This window comes from Protopterus annectens, chromosome 15.part0 (genome assembly GCF_019279795.1).
Source record: "Protopterus annectens isolate FY-2018-M chromosome 15.part0, PAN1.0, whole genome shotgun sequence".
NCBI classification, from domain to species: Eukaryota; Metazoa; Chordata; order Ceratodontiformes; family Protopteridae; genus Protopterus; species Protopterus annectens.
Window position 1 is genome coordinate 157,047,654 of NC_056749.1, and position 20,427 is coordinate 157,068,080.

General features: G+C 39.1%; 1 protein-coding gene across 2 annotated transcripts in view; it reads right to left on the reverse strand.

The window, feature by feature from the left end:
- The window catches only part of PCDH19 (protocadherin 19), a 709,183-nt gene that overhangs the window by 542,879 nt on the left and 145,877 nt on the right, over window positions 1-20,427 (reverse strand). The window lies entirely within an intron of this gene.

Consider the following 20,427-nt stretch of genomic DNA (forward strand, 5'->3'; position numbering starts at 1 on the left):
GCAGTTAACAAGTTGCATAAAAGCTCAAAACAAAGCTTTCTCTTAACCCATCTCCTCCCCACAAAAGTGCTATTAAACCATTGCAAAAATGCCTTTTCATACTTTTTTCTCTGAAAACTGTAAGGATGCATGCTTCGCTTTAATGCCATATACTTCTGTACATTTAATGAACATGTGTGAGCTACTCATGCATACCTTCAACAGTGCTGACATCAACAAGTTAGCATCACTGAAGAGCTGGACTTAAAAACCCGCTTATTTGGATAATAGAGCCAATGTTGAGACTACCCTTGAAAAAACAGATCAAATCCCAATCATTACTATTCAACTAACTGTGTGATTAGTGATATTTTTTGTAAGCCTATCAGAACCCCCACCGCTTTAAAAAGTGTTGTCACCTGCACCAGTAAAAACAACTGCAAGGTCACACATTGTCCGGACAAGTAAAAATAAAAAAAAGTCTTGATGATTGTCCATTTGACAAAATAGTTTAGAATACCTGAGTCTACTGAAAGAAAAAGTCAATGGCTTTAACAATAGCTGTTATCAGAACTTTATCAGAACATTAGTGAAATAAATAGCAGTTTGACTTCCACTGACAATATATAACTTAATTGGCGGTGGCAATCATAGCAAATAAGAGAACTGCAAATGGAATTTCAGAAATACACAAATATTGTGTAGACAGCTTTCAGGCAACCGATGACCATCTGAGATCTTGCTACAAAACTGTAGTTTATGCTTTTTATTTTATTTTTTTTTTTTTTGGGGGGGGATTATGTATAGTGCACAATTAGAGGGATTAGAGATCATGTGAAACATTTTAAAGAAGGCTTTGCAGGTAGTTCAAAAGGGAATATTTTTCAATTAAACATTCATTAAGGAATGCAAGTAAAGTAAACAAACTAAACAAGTCCAGTTTCATCACAGTGGTTTGAACAGATGCATGCACAATCAAGTAATAAAATAAGAAATCGCTTTTCAAACAAAGCAAACTTAAAGCAGGCATCACTGAAAGTTGCATTCCATGTAGATTACTAAATACATGTTACGGCCTTTGTGATTTTTTTAAGTTTAAATTCAAGGCACAAGTGTAGCTACAACACAATACACAGTGTTCCTCATTCAACACAGAGAAGCTGATTGTTTTGCATATTAATCCATCAGCCAATCTCTTTTTAAAAGACCACACAGAACTTTCAACTCTGTTAAGTTTATTTTCACACTCTTAAGCTCTGTGTAAATATTTTCTTGTATTGTCAAACAATCAGAATGCATATTCAGTGTCAATGATACATTAACTATCAGCATTATCTTATTCTTTTGATATGATTACTTTTTATATTATCCATAATAGATATAGTAGTAACACTTTGAACTATGCCTCTTATGCAAAACATTAATTATGTGAAGAGACTCGGACTTCTTTGAACCTATGAAGGGATATCTCATTTAACATTTCTTTGTGTGCTAAGTGAATGATTCAGTGAATTTAACAGTACTCTCGCTTTCCTCTCCATGGGTCATTTTGCCTGCCTCTTTGGCTCTGTGATGCTTTTTTGTATAAAGGCCTTTTTCTAAGACTGTGAGGCAGTAGCCGTTAGGCTTGCTTTGTGTGCTTCAGTCCTCACACTAGACTCTTTGTTTAATAGCTTGGCATCAACAATGCTTCCCCTACCTCTTCCATTCCAGGTTCATTCTCTCTCGTTTTTCATTAAAATGATCTGCTCCTTTCAGTATTTGTTTTGATAATGTCAGCCACTACATATTTCTTACATTATTTACCATTGTAATATAACCTGAAATATTTAAAATAATTATAAGTGGGATTTCAATGCTAATGCAGCCATGCCGTTGTGTTGCAAACACATTTACAAGGAAATCAGTAGTGATTTCTAGCTACATTGCAGTTTTACTTCATTACTAGCCAGTGAGTTGTCTTCAAGCTAGATGGCAAATTAAAAAGCATGTGTTTGGTTAACATCCCAGCAATGATGCACATTTAAAGCAAAATCAATTCACTAAGTAATTCCAGTCCAAATGCAGGAAAATAATGTAAGGTGCCTACATTATAGCAAATAATAATAATAATAATGCTTTATTACAGAATGCGATTAAAGCATTTCCACATGTCTGAATGTTCACAAAAAGTAATGTCTTTGCTAATAACATACTTCACTGGGAACAGAGAATTTTTCAGAGTGTTTTTTTTTTTTTGTTATAATAAAACAACTTTTAAGTATGTCACTCCCCAGGTTTGCTGCTGTTGTGATATTATGCACAACATAGTATGCTCTCTATTGTAATGTACCACAACATCAACAGGGAAACTTATTTTTTTATTTTACATTTGGTAGTCGGGAAAGTCCGACTGGACACAAGTCCTTTTTCAGCAGAGGCCTGGTTAGAAAAGTTCCATGGACAAAAATCAATATAAATCACAAAATATAATATAAATCAATATAAATAACATATGAATAAATGGAAATACACTTTGAGCAAGTTACATATAGATTGTACACAGATGCATCAAATATTAGAGAACAAAAAATATGTACATGCAGATCAATCAGCAGAGTACATATATATGACCGAGAATCAAATACAGATAAACCACAGAATACACATAATTAAGAGATTATTCAGAAACATTCGGTGTCAGGGAGTCAAATAAAGATTTCTATATGCATGTTCATTCAGACATGGTACAGCAGAGTACTGAGGGTGAAAACTAGCCAGGACTGGTACAGGAACAGAGGCGAGAATTAGGTGAGTTTTTAGAGATTTTTTAAACTGTACTAAGGAGGAATTGGATGTAATACAGGTGGGCAGTGTATTCCATACTTTAGGTATGAAATTAGGGAAGAGGGATTTACTGGCAGTATTGTGGCTTTTGTTGAGACTAGAAGGAATTTATTACTGAAGTGGAGAGTTCTATTACTAGAGTAAGGATTCAATAGATTTTGAAGTGCAGGGTTTTTCCTCTGGCTGGTAAAGAAGTTTGTGGGCTAGCATAAGTTGGTTGTAGAATAGAAGCTGAGGAACTTCCGAGCAGTTGAGTTGTTTTAGGCAGTATAGCCATGTGACCTAAGGAGAATCAGAGGCAAACATAGCTATTTTGTTATAGCAGGAGTCTAGTTTAGCTAAATGAGTCTTTCTAAGGTTAGTAAGAACAGAGGAAGCATAGAGAAGTGTAGAGATGAGATGAGTGCATGCAATAGTGGACTTTGTATGTCTTGTAAGAAACTGCTTATTTCTGTACAGAACCACAAGTTTTTTGTGCACTTTGTTTATGGTGTGAGAGATGTGTATATTGATCTTGTAGGGTTGGAAAGCAGAAGTTTAGTTTTGTTAGGATTAAGAATTAGTTGGAAATTGGTAAGTCATGTTTCAACAGAAAGAAAGGAGTCTTGTGTTAGTGAGTGGAGTTCTTGTAGGGATGAGGCAACACATATTAGTGGAAAGTCATCTGCATATTGGATGACAGACGCATGTAAAGTAGAAGTGTGGAGGTTGTTAGTATACAGAGAGAACAGTAGGGGGACCTAGGATGGAACCTTGGGGAACTCCTAGAGTTACTGGAAGAAGAGGGGAGAGGTCCTGCTGCCATAGAACTGCCTGTTGACGTCCTGATAAATAACTTTGGAAGCAGGTAATAGAGGATTGACTGAGACCTAGATCAGAAAGAACATTGATAAATTTATTGTGTGTGACCATATCAAATGTCTTATAGAGAGGTTGAGAAATATAGTAGATACAAATTTTCCATTGTTTCTATGGTGGTTTACTGTACTGGTGAAATACATAAGAGCAGTGGTAGTGCTATGGAAGGGTGAAAGCCATGTTAGCATTTGATAAAATTTTCTGTGTGTATGTAGTCCATAACTTGTGTACATACACATCTCTCTAGAATTTTGATTAGAGGAGACAGAATAGCAATTGGGCAGTAGGTAGGTAGGTAGTTAGTTCTGTGGAATTACCCCCATTGTGTAGTAGAATAATATGGGAGATTTTCCAAGTTTTGGGGACTTTATTTTCAGATATAGAACTGTTAATAAGAATGGCTACTGGGTAAGCAATCGCATCAACAGCAATTCTCAGAAAGTTGTCTGCTAGGTTGTCTGCTGCCAGTGTCGTGGGCTTTAGCTTTTTAAGACATGTTCTTATTATGGTAACAGGGACAGGTTGAAATTTGTAGGTGTTATTATTGCCTGATATGGAGGGTTCAGTGAAGGGGGGGTGGTTTTTGTGGTTAGATAGTGCTAGAATGGTCTCTGTGAAGTATTGATTGAATTGAGTGGATATCGTTTTGGAGGTGTTTGCAGTTGCTGGGGATAGGGTGCTTGATTTTCCTGGAAGGAGCATGTTGTTAACAGCTGCCCAGAATTTTTGAGGGTTGTTTTGATGTTTAATTTGTAAGTTGTGGTTGTAATTAACCTTTTCCTGCTTAGCTAGTCTCTTTGCTTTATTTCTGAGTTCCAGATATGCTTGTTTGTAGGCTTGTGTCCTAAGTTTGTGCAAATTGTTGAAGGCTTTGCCTCTACCTTTAAACAATGACCTGGATTTAGCCAAGGAGCAAATTTTGATTTGATTCTGATTGTTCTGGGAGTGGCATGTAGGTTTAAGATATCCAGAAAGGTGGAGCTGAAGTATTTAACAGCTTCTACTAAACTGAGTAGCTTGAGTGGAGTCCACTTACAACCTTTAAGGTTAAAATGCTGCAACTTATTATCTGTTATTTTGTTGTATCTTAAAACATCACTATTGTAAGACTGCTTTCAGATGTTGACATGAAAGTATGCTACAGTTTGCTTTACTGCATGTGTCATGCTTTAATGGATGGTCAAGTAAACTGCTCTATCATAGTCCTTAATTATTATTTTTTTAATTTATTTCTTTATTTAACGATTAAGCAAAACAGACCGCTTAGGTCTCTTTTCAGTCAAAATGTACTTATGATTACAATCAAAGTTTTAGAGAAGTTGAGAACAGCAAGAGATAAAAAAATAAAATGGACAACAATTAACAGTTAGGCAAGATTAATACATTGCAGTAAAACAAAAAAAGTTAATATCATCAACATGCCAACTGATAGACATAATTTAACCACTGGAAAGTTTATTTTCACACTTTTGAGCTGTGTGTAAATATTGTAATCATGTAACTGAATGTATAAAGCTGTGATGTACTTATTTTTTTTTTCTTTAATGACACACATTTTATTTCAGAAAAAATATAACGTAGAATTTGTGTGTACCCAAGTGTGTGTGCAAAACTGTGGAAAAAGAGTGAAAGAAGATATATTTAGTCGCCATATACCATGTTTCTGTTATTCAGTCATATCTCACTCAGGCGATAGCAAGACAAAACATCTTCTTTCTTCTTCACAAGAAAGTAATCATTCGCATTATAATATGTACTACTTTAGCTACATATGAGCCCTTAAATGTCCTGTCCTGTCCGACTCAACTTTCTATATTTCGATTAATGTTGTTACATCACCTAGCATGCTAGATTTACTTCTAAGTGTCCCCCAACATATTAAGCACACAAATAGGAAGCAGAGCACTGTAAATATGCTGCTTGAATTGTATGCTTCTATCCAGAATTCAACAGAAAAACTGTTTAATACTGATGTTGTGGCACATGCTATATCACACAGGTGTGAGAAGCCCATTTGCCACTTACAGTCTGAGTGCTGACGCAGGGGTAGGACCTGGTTCCGCCTGTTTGTTTGATATACACCACTACTACAGACATATTGTCCGCCTGGCTATCGTTAGTCCCCAAGGGAAGAGAGTTGGCTTGGCTTGCAACACTAAAAGCACTCATCTCTGTATCTACAACATTTATAGTGGCATTCGCTGTCTGGTTGCCATATGCCTGGAGTTCCGGTCTGCCTAATGCCCCCCCCACCCGATCAGGGGGGTGACCAGGTATTCAGGAACACACCAGCTACCTAAAAAAAAGGCTGTGAGGAGTAAGGCTGACTGGTCTATGGTTAGCTCTCCTACTCTGGTGGGGGTAGTAGATATTGGCTGCAGTCAAGTCCATTGCAGAGGTCAAAAGGTTGCGGAATGTGTGTTGTGTGGATCTGTGTGAAGGCAGCACTGAAAATAAAGAGGTTTCACTGTTTTCTGCACATCATATTCAATATGCAAGCATATCCTATGAGTTGGAGCACAAAAAAATGGAAAACTACTTACTGGCTAAAGTCTTTTGGTCTTGTGGCCAGTTTATGCATCCTACTTTTATGCATGTGATCATTAAAAGTCTAAACCACTTTGTAAATTACAACTGCTCCTTCATGTCAATTTTGGGATGCCATGCTAGGTAGAATTAGGGGAATAAGGGAGTCAATATTGTACCAGGCAGACTAGATGATTAATGTGGGGTGAGCTCCCAAAATTATGCTTTCTATGAAGAAAAGAGAAAGTTCTGATGAAAACAAATCAACATTCTTAAGTGTGTTTGCGGGGTGGAAGGGTTGATATCCCTACAGTGATGCAGAGACACACATCCTTCTTAACATAACAATTTCAGATATTAGAGACTCATATATGTTGAAGAAATAAGATGTATTTCACAGCATCTCAAAATGAGCTTTTTTTTTTTTTTTTTTTTTTAGCAAAACAATGGTTGTCTTCATTTTAGACCACTGAGATTACAAAGCTGTGATTAATCAAGAAACAAATACATTCAAGTAGAAATGTTCCAGGAGTATGTCATGAGTCAGCTGTGAAATAACTTTATTAATGCATAGATCTTTCCCTGCAACTGCATGTGCCCTCACGTGTGTACCACCATCTTGAGCAGCCTACTTTTGAAGAAGTCTGAAAGGAAAAGGCTGCCTTTTCATTTTCTCATTTACAGATCATAATGTAGCACTGTTAGTCTACCTGTGAAACTGCCATTCATTTTTATTGCTATGTTTCTAGTTGCCTTTCTTAAGGAAAATAGTATCTATTAAAAAGTAAGCTTGCAAATTGCCATGTAACACAATGGAATTAAAATATGTCACCTGCATCCTCTTTTTTTGTTTGAATTACAATGACAAATGCTTACACTTTTGTCTCAAATGTAAAATTACCTTATTAAAAACCTCTTTTGTGCATGATGTTAAGAATTCTTTATTTTTTGTTTAATTGTCTTCCAAGGCTAATGTTCTTTGGGCTTAATGACAGAGACCATAAGAGTTCTAGTTGGTGTGTTATTATTCATGGCTTCATCTACATTCAGTGCTGGCTTGGTTTGTGATTTTTAACTGCTTTTGTGTTTACACCCATATTTCTGTAATAACTCCATGGAATTTAGTTGTGAACCTAAGAACTGCAAAATGCAATAGCAGATGTGGGGAAATACATGCATTGAAGTTGTTGTATCTCAGAGTATTTAATTTGTGTCAAGGTAAAATTACCTCAAAGTTAATATAGTCATGAGTGTGAGGAATTAAGCTCCCCCTTTTGAAGAAATGGGCAGAGAGGAACAAAATCCCCCATATTGCAGGATACAGTGGTCATCATTTTACACAGTTTACTATGGTTTTTAGCAATTTTTGTGATGATGTGAGGTATTGCCAGTTATGCCAGGAAAAATAGGGCAGTGGATGTGTAACATATGCCAGCATAGCTAACTGGAATTTTGCAAGGAATTATCTGTCATTTGAATATCAAACTGATTTGGACAGATACTTGTGTTTAAAAATGTATTTGTAAAGTTGCTTGTATTAAAAATATACCAAAAGTGTGCCCTGCTGGACAGAAAAGGAAATACACATGCATTATTGTAACTGTTTAAATGTATATGTTTTAACAGAGGATACTGGAAGAGGAGAGGTTAATCTCAGTCCACTTAACTTTGAAAATAGTTTTAAATTAAATTACCTGGCTTAGGCCATAAAGATTGTATCTTACAGTTCTTAATGCAGCCAGAGTCAAAAGGTTTCTACTAGAAAGCTTTCTGCATTGTCTTTGGGGTGAACTAATTGCTACTCTGGAAGGGTGGAGGATTAAAATTGTTTTATGACTTCCAGGAGTTCCAGCACATTTTAGCAAAACTGTGTGTGTGTGTGTGTGTGTGTGTGTATAATTAACACATATGTGCTAAATCCTGACAGCTTCTAGCCAAGGGGGTAGCATGGGAACCAGAAGTCAGATGACCAGATGTATTTGATGTCATTCTGTGATCCATCACTAAAATTGATATGTTAGCACTAGCTGAGACTGAAGTCTCACTGTAGTCTGGTTTTGGAATCTGACAGAGAAATGTCCCTCACCTACTTCATATTGCCTTGCTCCAGTAAGTAACCAGAAAATAGTAATTCTATAGATCAGTTAAGAAAATATAGTGAGATTAGTTAAGTACTGATTTTCTGCATCTGTGTGAATCTATTCGTCTGTGCTATTTTAATATTTCCTGTGCTGAAACTCTGGTGTTTACTGTAAATAGATATTTAGTAATTTTGTGTTCTTTTCTTATTTATTATTAAATATATTTAAACTTTTCATAGTGGCTGCTCTTTTAGAGAATATTTTAATCTCTGAGAGTACTTATGTGTATATTTGGTGACAGCTCTGGCCACTCCTGAAAGCCTTGCTCTTGGTCAAACTACCATTTGCATTAATATCAATTTAACTCAGTATAATTGGGTACCCTTGCAAGAGCCTTAGAGTAGCTGGCTTTGGAGTGTCTGGTGGTGGTGTTACTACCTTATAGCCTAGGCAGAAGGGGGAGTAGCTAGTAAAACTGTGCCAGCCTTTCCCAGGTGTGTGAAAGTCAAATCTCAAAGAGTGTGTGTCAGCTGTTTGGAGCAGGGACACAAAGCACTAGTTTCACAGACAGGATGCTGTAGAACTTGGTGTGTACACTCAGCTTAGGTCTCAACTCTATAGCTGTGTCAGTGGGGAGCCTTACTGGGGACCTGAAGGGAAACAGAGAGAGAAATCCAGACACTGGACTGAGTGTGTTCCCTGTGTGCTCTTAAGGAAGATTGTGCTAGGTGCAGACAGCTGCATCTGGAAATACTGGGGTATCCATTTTTGTTACAAGTGAATGTTCCTCTCCAGTGTCAGTGGTGAGGACTGAGGCTCCTTGATTACTGGCCCAGAGTGGGGACATCACAATTATAACAATGTCAAATTACTAAATCACATGACCAGAAGGTCACAAGACAAGAAAACGATGGCCTGAACACTCAGACTTGCTCCCCATCCTGGTCCCACATTGGCACTTGTTCTTGTCTGCACATGTCAGGAGATTCAGTGTTCAACACTGTTTGAGCAAGTGGGTGTCAGCATTCTCGACCTGTGACATTTCATGGGATTTAGTGACTTAACATTGTTAAGATCACTAAAACCATAGTAAACCTTTTCATGCTGTATCAGTTAGCATTATAATTCACTACTTTTAAATTATGCATACTCAACATTTTTTCACATTTGCAGGAGTTGAGTTACAATTTCGTCTCTCTCTTTTGTGACACAGAGCTTTTTTTTCAGCCCAGTAACCTGTCTCTGTTTCTGAGCAAATGTTTCCTGACTCCGCTTTGTGTAACTGAATATTATAGTTAACCAGGGCTGAAACTCTGGGAAATTTGCCTTTGTATGGATTATACAACCTGTTTGCACTGATTTAAATTGTATGGTCTACCTCTCAGAAAGACAGAACAGATGGAAACAATTGTACATCTTTTGCCTGCTTTAAAATGGTTATCCTTGTATTTAAATGTGTATTTGAAAAAATGTTACTTCCATCCTTTTTCTAACAGTTGACCAAAAGCTTACACAATGCTACTCAGAAGATTAAAACATAAAGAACAAACTGCATTTTCTGACACACATTTGTCAAAACCAGGATTCAAATGTAGTTTTAATTAGTTTGATAATAACTATTCCTCAAACCATAAAGAAGGAAAACATATAAAGACCTAGTGTTAGTCCCAGAGTGCAGTCGCAAAGGAGAAGGATTCCATAACTTGCACACTCATGTTCTATGAGTTAGCATTATAAGACATGGGTTTGAATGCTGCTTGAATTAATAAACAGATAATATTAAAATGTGGAATTAAAACTCCTATTAATATTTGTCCAGTGCTCCTATCTACCCATGCAGAGACTACACACCTTTCCCTTCACCTATTATAATAAACTCTGATGCCATTGTTCCTTGATGAATGTAGAATTTCTTCACTTTTAGTAAAAGTCCACTCACCAATATAAAACACAGCACAAAGAATAACCAATGTGCCTACCAGTTGGCTTGTCCATTCCCCAAAGCTAAGTGACATACCCAGAGTGCCCCTTGGCCATGCATGACAGTTACTCCAGTGCAGCATAGTAAACTGATAGCTGACCTCATCATGAATGCTGAAACATGGTCCAATAAGGGAAATAGGAATGAAAAGGGGGGAGGTAACTCAGGAATTGCCATATTAAAATAAGGGTGGGGAGGGGGCAGATCCCAGCAGCTGCTCTAGCAGGTTTGACAAATCCCCCTTCAGCTCTGGCTTAAATACTGTTCAGTAGCTTGGAGTGAGTGAGTGAGATCCATTTTGCCCAGTGGCTTTGGAGACAAAAATATCCTCAAATGAATACCATTTGAGTACAAATTTGCACTGAACAGTGTTCACTCTTCCTAAATTTAGAGCAGGGTCAAAATTATTGTATATGATGTAGAAATTAACAATCTATTTATAATTTTAAATATGAAGGTCAGATAGTTATAACAAAGAAACTGTGATTTAGAGATGTTACTACTGTTAAACAGATTTCTTGTTTTACTTCTTCAAGATTTCTTCTATTCCTGAAAGAAAATTTCAAACACCATTAGATACATTAATTATAAATGGTTTTCAGAAAATGGGTGAACAGATGTTGTTTTGCTTCACCTTAGTAAAAAAGTCTGCATAGTTTTAAAAACCCGAAACATATTGAGCAACGCAGAACAGTTTTGGCTTTGTAAAATACTCAGACTAGTAAACTGCTCATTTGAACATTTTAGGGGAGATTACATCCATCTAAAGGATGTGAATGAAAACTGATAAAAACTATTTCACTGATTAACTTGATTTGTGTCAAAGACTTTTGTTTTTTAAATAAGTGAAGAGATATAAACAAATTCATGCTATTTAAATGCATCTTTGATAATCTAAGCCCTCCTTGGGTATACTGATGAAAAAATAAAATATAAGAAGGAGCTCAGATGGCACTTCATTGACAGGAATATGGTCAGTCATAACAATGAGAATGATGACATTTTAAATGATTTTTGTCATCAATATTCACAAAAAAAGAGAAATGAGAACTAAAGTGCAGGTGCAAGATAGAAGCAGGGTGTCAAACCCTAATGGAAGATAAGATAGTCAGGTGACTGGATTTTGTGAAACTGAAAGAGGAAAAGCATCAGTTAAAGCTGGCGTACTCGAAGCAATCCTAAAGACTCGTGCACATTCTGACATCGACTCTCATACAACCCATTAACTCACTCCTTAGCAATGAACAGGTATCAGAGAACTGGATGTTCCCTACAGTCGTTTCACATGATGTATGTAACAAGAACAGAGCCATAGTGACAGACATGATAACCCCTCCTCAGTAATTGTAAAGCTGGGGGGGGGCAGTGAGGGGAATAAAGGTGTAACATGCATGTCAACATGTGCTCATAACCAAGACGTCACGCAAACCAAGTCTTAATAAAGGACAAGGAATACCAGGTTGATGAGTCATACCATCATTTTTAGCTAAACCTCTGAGTCTGTGCCTCAGAAGCAAATGACGAACAAACCAGGAGGAATAGGTACGTGGAAAGAGATAGCCATGTAAATTCAGGAAGGGCTGAAGGAAAGAAAGGAAAAGGTGGCCTCAATGCAGAACAGTATCTGCCAACATAGACAAGGTTAGTAAAGTCACTAGTTATGCACTTATTTCATATTACTGTATTTTGAGCAGCTAGGTAAACTAGAGTCCAAGGACATTATTCATTCAAATTCTCATTATGGAAAAAAAATTACATTAAATAGATTCTACTATGAAATGCCAAGTTTTTGAATGCCAACAAGCCAAAATAATGAAAGAAAATGCTCAAGATACTTAAGTGCAAAAATATTAATATTAATTTTATTTATTTATTTATTTATTTTGCAGCAGACCCCAGATGTGTACGTACTATCTACTACTGCACCAGCTCGAAGTAGACACAAATCAGCACACACTATGAAACCATACCAGTAACGTTTTCCTATGAGAAGAAGTAGCCTGGATGATGCAGTTCATCTTTTTTTTCTATATGTGACCAATTTCATCCTGTGACCTATCACACAAGATCAAGTCCTAAAACTATAATCAAAAACAAAAAATACTGCATCACTGGGTCCTGACAATATCCCTGGATGCATCATAATTAACATGAAGCATGATTTAGCCAGACACCTAACAGCACTGTTCAACCTCAGCCTCCTTACAGGTTTTGTACCAAGTGAACAGTCACAGCCCTTAAGGCTAAACAACACACCTGATACACTTGTAATAGGTGACTCTATCGTCAGGCACACTGACGTCCTGCTCACCAGGCTGAACAAGGAGAAGGTCACTGTGAGCTGCCTGTCGGGCGCTAGGATCCACCACATAACACAAGCACTCAGGTCACTCCAAGGCAAGTACAAATATGACTCAGTCTTTGTCCATGCTGGTGTGAATGACCTGAGATGTACCTCCCTGGACTACATGAAAAGAGACATAGAGGAGCTCTCTGAGCATGTGGCCCAGGCCGGTATGACCCTGACCTTGAGTAGCATCTTACCCTCACCAAGAATGATGCCACAATATGAAGACAAGATGATCAATTTCAACAATTGGCTTAAGTATTGGTGTCATTCAAAGGGGATCCAATGCCTGTCAGCCTGGGATGACATGCTCAACAAGCCACAATGTTTCGCTAGGGACAGCTTGCACCTGTCACACCTGGGCTTTTGGATATTGGCAAAGGCTCCTGCTACCCCCATAGTGCCTTTTTTAGGCAAGGCTCAAAAGACAAACCCACCTCCATAGGTGTCACAAGGGATAAGAAACTAAGAGTAATGCTACTCAATGCCAGAAGTCTAAACCTCAAGATGCACGCACTCAAAACTCTCCTTAGCATGGAGAACATCAATATCTGTGCAGTAACAGAAACCTGGTTCAAGGCTCCCGAGAGCACCCAAGCACTACTAGGTTATACCTCATACCATGCTTTTCGGCCCCAAAACTTGGACCAAACCACAAAAGGAGGGGGAGTATCAATATTCATCAAAGATACCCACACCTCCAGGTTGGTGGCACAGCACGAAGCATCAGAGACTATCCATGTGCAACTAACAGTGGGTAAAACTGCCTTCCAGTTTATAGCCTGCTACAGACCACCCTCCCAAACCCAGGAACCCCACTCAGCCTTCCTGAGAACACTGGAAAATATGAAGGTCTCTCCAAACACCATTATATTGGGCAACTTCAACTACCCAAACATAGACTGGGAGCATTACTGTAGCTCCAACACCCTAGCCCAAAGGTTCCTAGAATTTATAAACTCAAATGCTATGGAACAACTTGTTACCACTCCCACAAGAGGGGAAAACATACTGGACCTGATCATCACCAACATGGGGACTCTATGCTCCAGACCAGAAGTGTATCCCTCACTGGTAAGATCAGACCATAAACTAATCTCACTGGATATTCACATCCTGACCCCACCTCCTGCCCAGAAAACCACAGTGAAAAACTTATCTAAAGCAAATTTCACACTCCTCAAAACTGAGGTGGAATCCTTCAAAGCCCCCGGGTCTGTGGAAAATACGGCCCAGACCGCAGAATCCTTTATAAATGCATTCTATGAACACCTTCAGGAATGCATGGATCATGCAATCCCAAATAAAACCAAGACCCAATCCTCCAAAGGCAGACGTCCTGTCTGGTGGACCCCAGCCATAAACAAACTATACAACAGAAGGAGGAAGCTACTAAATGATAGAGCAAAATCTCAAAAAGGGAAGGCATCTCTGATCAGTATTAGCAAAAAAACTACAGGAACTCATAAAATTGTCCAAGGCCAGCTTCGAGAGAAAAATTGCACAGGACACTAAGGATAATCACAAGGCTTTCTTTTGTTATGTTAGGAACCTGGGTGGGAATTCCCAGATATGCTCAGAATTAGTCTAAAATGACAAAAAATACACCGAACCCACAGACATTGCCAACATCCTAGCTGACAGGTTCAGCACAAACTCCCCCCCCACCAAAAGGGCAAATATCTATCTCAGCAGAGTGCTGCCCCCCTGACATCTCAGATGCTCAGGTAAGAGCCGCCCTCTCCAAAGCAAAAACACAGCATCAATGGGACCAGACGGTGTCCAGGGCTGCCCTACATGAACTCCAAGAAGAGCTAAACCCAAACATAAAACTACTGTTCAATCTCAGCCTTACTACAGGATATGTACCCAAAGAGTGGCGTACAGCAACAGTGGTCCCTCTCCACAAAGGTGGTGCCTCAACGGATCCTGGAAACTATCGCCCCATAAGCCTGACTAGCTTGGTCTGCAAAGCTATGGAAAGGATCATCATGGACTTCATAAATAAAGATACTGGGGACCTACAGACACTGGATCCTACCCAGTTCGGCTTTGTTAAGGGCAGATCCTGCCTCTTAAACCTGGTTGATTTCTTTGAAACAGTCACCAAGGCCATTGATGAGGGGAAGGTGGTCCACACAGCCTACCTGGACCTCGCAAAAGCCTTCAATACAATACCCCACTCGGGCATTATAGATAAGCTCACCAGCTTAAATATAAACCCCTATGTCACTAGATGGGTTGCAAACTGGCTCAAGGACAGAACCCACATGGTTAGAATTGCTGGAGCCATGTCAGACTCCAAACCAGTTACAAGTGGCGTCCCACAAGGCTCAGTCCTAGGACCTCTCTTGTTCGGTATATATTTCTCGGAGGTACAGGCCAACACAGAAGGACTGTGGCTGACCAAGTTCGCAGATGACTGCAAACTGGGTGCCATAATCGACTCTCCAGCCGACACAAGCATCCTCCAAAAGGGCCTCATAGAAACAGACAACTGGTGCCAGAGCCATGGCCTCAAGCTAAATGCCAAAAAGTGTATAATCATCCCCTTTGGCAAAAACAAAGTGCCCACAAATTACCACATAGGTGGTAATCCATTAAGTACAGAAGAAGTAATTAGGGACCTGGGGACCCAAGTTGATAGCAGTCTCTCATTCGACAGCCACGTGGCAAAAGTGGTTAGAAAAACATTTTATATAGCCCACCTAATCATGAAGGGATTCACATCTAGATCAGGGGAGGCCATTGTGCCTCTTTACTCATCCCTCATCAGGCCCATAATTGAGTACAATGCCCCTTTTGGGATGTACCTTACCAGACACTTGCAGCAACTGGAAAGACCCCAAAAGTACCTCACCAAGAGGATCAAAGGACTCAAACAGATGCCATATGCTGCCCGGTTAAAGAAACTCCAGCTCTACTCAGTGGCATACCGCCTGTTCAGAGGCGATCTGTGCCTGATGTATAAAGCCATGTCCAACCCAGAATTAATGGACATGCTGCACCTCAGAAAATCCAAATCCCATCGAGCTACACGCTCGAGAGACTTGAACCTCAGCACTGAAATAAATAGGACATGCTGGAGGGACAGATTCATAACCCAGAGCCTCCCTTCACTCTGGAATAAAGTCCCAGTCCAGGTTAGGCAGAGTCCCTCATTGACTCTCTTCAAGAGGAATCTTGTTGAGTGGATGGGAGATTGTAGGTTTAACCCAGGTATCACTTCTGTGTCACTGTTAGACAGAGGCACAGTATACTAACCTCGAAAAAGGGCATAGCAAAATTAATTTAAAATGGGTGGCGAAAGCCAAACACATTCTGGCTAGGCTTATAAATGCCCTAGGGCAGATAGCCTAGTATGAACCTATGAACCTATGAATTGAGAACAGCTAAAGTCATTCCTCTGCATAAGGTAGAACCTTCCACAAACCCAGGGATTTACAGATCTGTAAGTCTGATTAGCCTTATATGCAAAGCCATGGGAAGTTGTATCATGGAACTAATCAATAACGACAAAGGTAACCTCCAAACACTGCACCTGTCTCAGTTTGGATTTGTTAAGAGTGGGTCTTGCTTACTCAACCTGTTGGACAAAATGATACACATTCCATACTTCAACCTGACCAAATATTTTGACACAATTCCTCACTCAGACATAGTAGAAAAGATAAATAAAATGGGAATACACCCCTATGTCACCCAGCTGGATTGCCAACTGGCTCACAGATAGAATGAAAAAAATCAAACCAGTGGAAATTACCTCCATAAGGAGATCAGTCACCAGTGGAGTCCCCAGGGTTCTATGCTGGGACTTTTGTTCAATATCTGCTTTCCTGAAACAAAAACCCATACTAAAGGGCTCTGGCTGACAAAAGTTGCAGACAACTGCCAGCTAGGAGCAGCCATTAGATTCCCCAAATGACTTAGCCATCTTCCAGGAAGGTCTGTCCCAAACAAATAACTACTGCCAAAATCATAAAACAAAATGAAATGTGAAAAAAATAAAATATTGTATCCTCGTGAAAGTAATGTACCTCAGGGAACTACCACATTGACAAAATACCCCTAAGAGTTGACCCAGTTGTTCGAGATTTGGGAACATAAGTGGGCAGTGACCTAATGTTTGCTCAACATGTGTCTATTGTTGCAAGAAAGTAGTCCTTCTATACTGCACAGCTTATAAACAAAGGGACTAGGTCTAGACCTATGAATGTAATTGTCCCGCTTTACTCAGTCCTCATTAAGCCAGTCTTTGAGTATAATGCCCACTTTGGTATGGATCTGTCCAGACACATACCAACAGCTGGAACATCCCCAAGAGATACCTTACTAAAAGGATACAAGTCCTAAACAATATGTCCTACATGGACTGACTCAAAGCCCTGTTACTATACTTGGTATCCTACAAACTGTTAAGAGGGGACCTGTGCCTGGCATATAAGGCATTCTCTGACCCAGTACTGATGGATTTACCTCACATCACAAGTCAAATTGCATCAGAAATACTTGGCCTAGGGATGTAAGCCTCTTCTACATCATCAACAGAATGGTTTGGAAGGACAGGTATATCTCGCAGAGGATACTGCTGCTGTGGAGCAGACTCCCCTCCCTCGTAAAATAAAACTCATCCCTGTCCAAATTCAAGTAGAAGTTGGAACTATGGATGAGAAACAGAACATTTACCCCAGGAGTATCCCCTGTACTGCAAGTAGACAGATGCAGCATTATTTTATCCCGCACATGGGTCTCCTCAAATTATCTATGGTATCGCCCCAGTTATTATCTTTAGAAGTAATACATATATATAATTTTCGACCATTGGATTGGTAAGTTCAATGTCTAAACAAATGGCATAGGTTATTTCAAGCAAAAAAGGGACATTTGCTAGGCTTAAAATAGCCTGCAAGGTAACTAAACTAGTACTTACTTATAAACCAATAAGCAACTGTAGGGAAGCCCAATAAATATAGCAATACTATTACAACAGACATATCTGCAGGGAAAGAAGTAGCTACTAGACAAATAAACTTTTAGTTATTGAAAAATACGTAGCAGAGTTATGAAACATAATACTCTTGAACCTTCCACTAGTATATAATAAAGAGGTAGTATCGGCAACTTTGTTGGAATAAGTGAAGTGAAACAAAGTAATAAAGTAGTACAAAGAGAGAGTCTGGACATTTGTCTGGACTGTGTGCTGTCATAGGAGGAGTAGCTGATGATACTAGAATAGGGAAGAATTCAGTGGGGATTTAACTGAATGAATGACTCAGTATTTAAGTGAATGATGAGACAGTATGGCAGTGGAACTGATTTATAAAGTGGAGTTTTTGGGCTACAAAGAATGGTGGAAGAGTGGAAGTGATTCTGATGTGTAAGGGAATCATTGTGTCATAACAGTGAAGCTTGCAACGTGATATCTTGATAGATAATCACCAACACATTGCATGGTAGATATTGTTTTAAGCCTATCAGGTCATACACCCGACAGTGAAATGAAAATTCTTAGCCATATGGTTATGGAAATAAATAAAGAAGGCATGGAGACAAGCCGTCAAGCCAGCAGAAATTAAAAAAAAAAAATGCAGCCCGCATATAATATGTGGACCAAAAGTAACAACAGAATATCCTGATGGCAGCATACATCACATGTGGCGCGCCTACATTCCATATGCAGCATCTATGTCATAGGGGGAGGTCAGCTACTAAATACCCTTCAGTTCATCTGCCTTGGCCTGATTTTATGGTGCTATGTCGATCTATGTAGCCCTGACACTGTTCTTGCACCCTGCCATGGTCCGGTCAGAACGACAACTCTGGTTACTGTCACAGTAAGCGTAGCTACACAGCTATTGGTGTGTTGATATTTCATCTGGTAACAACATATGCGTTAGGCATTTTGCACTTGCCACATTGTAACAGCAATGTGTTGTGCTATGACAGTCAGATGTGGGATGCTACATTATAAGTCTATGTTGAATGTGAGTTATATACCCTACACCCCAGAGGGAAAAAGTTTTAAGTTCCAGATACCAAGAAACATGGAGGAATGAGGAGATTTGGAAATGCAAAGGGCTGAAAGCATAATATTAAGGCTGGAAAGTATCCCACGTGCAGCAAAATGGTACAAGAAACAACCAGAAAAGCTAGAGTCTTCACTGTGCAATACTTAAAGGGTCCTGTAGTGGACATTTATGGGATATATGTAAATTATCCCCTTAAAGACATACCAGTGTTTCAGCAACATGGCTTCTTTACACCCACTAATTTCTCATTTTTTAAGTATTTACTGGTAAACTCAGACTAATAACATCAAACCCCACTAGCTCTAGACATGCCATGTTCTGTCCTTTACCTGACCTCATTAGTGGATTGATTGCTTGACTGACTTTGGAAACACAGAACTTAAAAAACAAGCTCAGGAAAGAGTGAAATATTGCATGTCTATAGCTTAGGGGGTTGGCGTTATCTGTTAGTTAACTATTAAAGTAAAATTCCAAATTTTAGGCCTAGAAATGGTGTCAGGTTTCAAGCATATATACATAGCGGGCACATAGCATATTGTTACCCTACTAGAAAATTTAAAAAAAAATGTATCTCACAAAGGCTATATTTACATGTTTCATCAAAGTGTTTAATCAGAATAGCATTTGCTGAGTAATTTAGGTTTTATACCACTTCCATCAAACTGCTTAAAGTGTTTAAAGCAAAAGGGAAGAAGTAAAGGAAGTTTTTCTCCTTATCCTAAAATTACAGAACGTAAAAGCATATTTAGAGAGGGCGTTAGGGAAGTGCACTCCCTGTATGCAGGGATTTGACCAACCCTCAATAACAAGATGCTTGTTTTTTTGTATTACTGTTAAATTTGATATTTTCTGTTGTCAACTGTTTCTTGGTTTTGCAGTATGATGTAATTCTACTACTAGAATTACTATGACTCCCTTAAAATATATCAGAAGCATTTCACTGTGACAAGTAAAACTCATATAAATCAGTGGTATAAGAGCAGGCAGCCGATGCCATTACATCAGTCTTTCTTGCAGAGGAGCCTGAAGCAGAAGCAATTCACATGAGTGCCGGTCGGCCGCTACCTGAGATTTTGTTTCTATAGTTGAAGTCTGCTAAAGCTAAGTACCCTGTTGGGGAATCTTTTTTCTTGCTCTAATCGATGTCAGAAAAAATGTCTTGCCTGTGGAAGGCAAATAACACACTGAGATTTCCATTTTTACTGTCACCTGTTTAGGCCCAGACCTCAACATCCCTCGCTGCCACTTTTCTACTTTGTTCAACACCCAAACTGTTTGTCGGGCCTTTACTGTAGCTAAATACTTTCTCTCTCAATCTCTGTATTCTGAAATGGCTTCGGTAAGCCATCTGACTACTGATCCCACAAGTGGAGGAGCTCCCTGGTCAGCCTCAGTAAGAAGCTGCGATCCCTGATAAAATCCTCCAAAGCTAGTTATGAAAACAAAATCGCCACTGGTTCTAAAGACAACCACAAAGCATTCTTTAGCTATGTCAAGAATCTCCATGGCAACACTCAGATCTGCTCTGAGTTACAGCACAATGGCACTAAATATACAGACCCAACTGATATTGCCAACATCCTGGCAGATAGATTCAGTACTAACTTTACCTTCCTCTCACCCCCTAAAGAGTCCATCTCTATACTGGAAGAATGCAAAGTTCCTGTCATCACGGCTGCACAGGTAAAAAACACACTCTCCAAAGCCAAGAACACAGCATCCATGGGACAAGACAACATCCCAGGCTGCGTTCTACACGAACTACAGAACGAACTGGCACCCCACCTAAGTACCATGTTT